Below are 4,009 nucleotides of genomic sequence, written 5' to 3'. Positions count from 1 at the left end.
TCCAACTCCCACTTCCCAAACACACACACACACCTTTCACAGTGAAACAGCAGCTGCTTTCATTCTTTGTGTACCCTGGACCCTATAGAAAACCTTCTTGACCAATAAAATAATTCATGCTAGATAATATCTTACTGCATCCCAAGGTTGTTTTCGTATATCAGTTTTTTATTTGTTTGTTTCTTTCTTTGTTTTTAGGTGAGGCAAACCTTGGTTGACCTAACAGATTGCAAGGGATAAAAAAAAATCCCTTATTTTTTTTTATTTTTTGCGCCTACAGCACATGGTCTTCCTAAGTGGTCTCCCATCCAAGTACTAACCAGGCCCAACTCTGCTTAGCTTCCGAGATCAGATGGGATCGGGCTTGTTCAGGGTGGCGTGGCCATAGAGTATAGCTTTTATAATTGTCCATGTACTGAGTTTCAGCAGAGATCTTAATTTCTTCATAAAGCTTTGAGTCTCTGCCCAGTGTCCTTTTATTCCAACCTGAAAGATGTGCTATGTGCCAAGCAGGTCTAGTGGTAAAGAACTTCCTCAGCATTGGTTTATCTAGGAATGTCTTAAGGTCTCCCTCATTTTCAGATAGTTTTGCCAGATATATGATTCTTGGTTAATAGCTTTTTTTCCTTCAACACTGTGAATACGTCAACCCACTGTCCCCTGGTCTCCATAGTTTCTGTTGAGAAATCTGCTCATTATCTTATTGGCAAAAATATGATGAAGCTACCTCCTCTCAGCTTTACAGATGTTAATAATGTACCTTATCTTATTCAACAGAACATTTTCCTATAATATCATGGTATCAGTTAACTTGTAGCATCATTTTTAAGAAAAAAGAATTGAATATTTTAAGTGTAGATATTCTAAGGTCTTTAAAAGACAAAAATTATTACAGATCTTCAAGTTATAAATGAAAAAGTCACTGAAGCATCCTGCAGATTTTAATTTATAATAAAGTAAATATCAATCTTTACTATCTCACATAAACAAAAAGCTCTTGGGGGTCTGTATTTGTTTTTGTTTTTGTTTTGTTTGTTTTGTTTATTTTTTTTAAGTGTAAAAATATAAGATCTTGAGACCAAGAAGTGAGGAAACCACTGGTTTATATCCAGCCATGATTGGTCCATGTCTTGCTCTGACCTCATAAAGCACCATTGTGATGGAATTAGAAAAAACTCCTATAAAAGGCCCTGACTTGGCTGAAGTTTTTGTCCTTAGAGCCCAGGAAGCTGATTTGTGGTGACCTGTTGGACTTGGACTAGTTAGCTTGTTTTCTTTTGTTGTTGTTGTTTTGCTTATTTTTCCTCTTGACTTTACTTTCTTTTTCTTTTTTTTATTCCCCTTTTTCTTATTTTTTCTTTTTTCTTTGTTCTTTTTTCTTTTGTTTCAATATTTTCATTTTCTTTTCCTGTTTTTTTCTTTGTTCTTTTCTCATATTTTTTGTTTCTTTGTTTTCTCATTTTTTTTCTTTGAAAATTTTTTCAGTTAATATTGGTAGTTAGCATCGTTAGTACATTTAGTAGAGTTACTATTGGTATTGTTAGTATAGTTAGCATTGTTTAGTAGTATTAGCACAGTTAATTAGTATAGTTAGCATTGTTTATTAGTATTAGCACAGTTAATTAGTATAGTTAGCTTTGTTTATTAGTATTAGCACAGTTAGCATAGTTAGTATTGTCTGCTAGTATAGTTTACAGTGATAGTATTATCAGTTAGTGTAGTTAGTGGTCACTATGCCACATGACTTTGCAGCCACCTCTATTGGCCACTACCAGCTCTTGCACACCATTGGCGAGGGCAGCTTTGCCAAGGTGAAGTTGGCCCAACATATTCTTACTGGGGTAGAGGTGGCTGTCAAAGTCATTAATCGGCGGGGCGCCTATCGACCTTTACAAGAAATAAAAACCATGAAAAGCCTGAACCACCCCAATATTGTAAAATTATATCAGGTGATTGACACCGAATACACCATCTTCCTTGTAATGGAGCACGCGAGCAGAGGGAGCTTATCTGAATATCTTCAGCGTTTTGGCTGTATGAAGGAGCACGAGGCCCAAGGCATCTTTCGACAGCTGATTTCGGCTGTGCATTATTGCCACCAGAAGGGCATCGTCCACAGGGACCTGAAGCCAGGGAATGTGCTTTTGGATGCTGAACTGAATGTAAAACTAGCAGACTTTGGACTCAGCAGTGCACATGTTGGCCACAAGCTGTGTACTTTCTGTGGCAGCATTCCTTATGTCGCCCCAGAGGTCTTCCTGGGACAAGGCTACGATGGCCCCGGAGCTGACGTATGGAGCCTGGGAGTTATCCTTTATGAAACTATTACCGGAAAATTGCCTTTTATGGCAACAGACTTGACTGTGCTACGGAAGAAGATCCTGAAAGGACGATGCCAAGTCCCCTATTTCGTGTCCTTTTTGTGCAAGAACATTCTGAAAAAAATTTTGACACTTGATCCCCAAAACCGAGGAACTCTTGAAGAATTGATGAAGGACCCGTGGGTAAACATGGGGCAGGAAGACCTCGAGCCTTATACGGAGCTGCTCTGTGACAACGTAAACCCCCAGGTGATCCAGGAGATGCTGCCCTTGGGCTTTGAGCAGCGACAAATTGAAGAGGCAGTCACAAGTGGAAAGTACAACAGCGTGTTGGCCACATACCTAATTTTGAAACACAAAACACCTAAGGTGAAGTGCCGCACTATCAGAATAAGGCCATTCCCTGCTGCGGAGTCCTTCCTCGACAGCTACGGGCCTTCCTGGACCCACGGCGATCAGCCATCAGGCCAGGAGGCCAAAGAGCCAGTCACTCCCCAAGCCAGCCTAGACTTGAGGACTGCCACCCCCAGCCCAGCCCTGCAGCGTGGCCCGGTGGACTCTTCTACTCATGGCACCAGCAGCAACTGCAATGGCAAAGCCGCAGAGGGAATCGATGGGGAAAACGCCCTTCCTGCCGAGCAGCCTGATGGTGTGACCTCAACCTCTTCCTTGGGCCATGGCCAGGGCTGTCGGAGGTTGGCTAGGAGGTTTTGGAACTTTGTAGTGAGGCACGTCTGCTCTAAGAAGCATTGTGGCAAACTGGGTAAATGGGCCCAGGTGAAACCAATGTAATTGTGGACGGCCAAGGCAGAGTCAGAGTCAACAACAGGGGAGCTCAAGCTACTCTCCCTGCATTTTAAATGCCAAAGTCGAAAATGCTGAGCTCCGGGGAGGCTGGCAGTGTGGGACAGGAGATCAGCCAAAGGCTGGACGCAAACAACTGTGAGTGGGAACAGTGCAAGGAGTTTGTGAAGGACTTGGTCCAGTGGACGATGAAGGTGTGCAAACTGTCTCAGCGTTCTCTGTACAGGATTGAAATCAGCATGGTGCCGGGTATCTCTGTGGCCTTCAGGAGTATCGTACTCTGGTGAGCTTGGAGGACAGCCTGGAGTTCGCTGAGGGACAAGAGGAGAGGACCCTCACTGGAGATCTACACCTGGACCCCCACCCGGGTAAAACTTCAGAGACTGGACTCTTTTTCCTGGGGCCCTTCTCCCTGCCTCTGCTCCTCTCTTCTTCCATGTTCGTGAGGAAGGGGGTGGTTCTTATTAAAGTACTTGGTTTTCCCCAAGTCTTAAAGTGTATGCTCCACAAAAAAACAAACAAACAAACAAAACAAAACAAAACAAAAAAAACCTGTGTGATGCAATGGTTTTCATTATATTCACAGGTATAAGCAACCATCACTAGAGTTAATTTTAGAATATTTTCATTACCTTGAAAAACTCCTTACTCTTTAGCTGTCATTTCCATCTGCCACATCGCTCTCCCCCAGCCTGAGGCAACCACTAATCTACTTTCAATCTCTATAGATTTCTCTATTCTGGACTTTCATATGAATGGAATCATATAATATGTGGTCTCTTGTGACTGGCTTGTTTCACTCAGCATAATGTCTTCAAGGTTCGTCTATGTTATAGCATATATTAATACTTCATTCTTTATTATGGCTGAATAATATACATGTC

At 42.1% G+C, this 4,009-nt stretch overlaps 2 pseudogenes; one reads left to right on the top strand and one right to left on the bottom strand.

Annotated features, from left to right (window-relative positions):
- Nucleotides 1–271: 271 nt before the first annotated feature.
- On the bottom strand, nucleotides 272–390 carry LOC111740492 (annotated as a pseudogene).
- Nucleotides 391–1,733: 1,343 nt separating this feature from the next.
- On the top strand, nucleotides 1,734–3,113 carry LOC111740483 (annotated as a pseudogene).
- The last annotated feature ends 896 nt before the right edge of the window (nucleotides 3,114–4,009 follow it).

Source organism: Pteropus vampyrus, unplaced genomic scaffold (genome assembly GCF_000151845.1).
Source record: "Pteropus vampyrus isolate Shadow unplaced genomic scaffold, Pvam_2.0 Scaffold64, whole genome shotgun sequence".
NCBI classification, from domain to species: domain Eukaryota; kingdom Metazoa; phylum Chordata; class Mammalia; order Chiroptera; family Pteropodidae; genus Pteropus; species Pteropus vampyrus.
The sequence above is the reverse complement of the archived record's forward strand: the minus strand, read 5'-3'. Positions and strand labels throughout refer to the sequence as shown.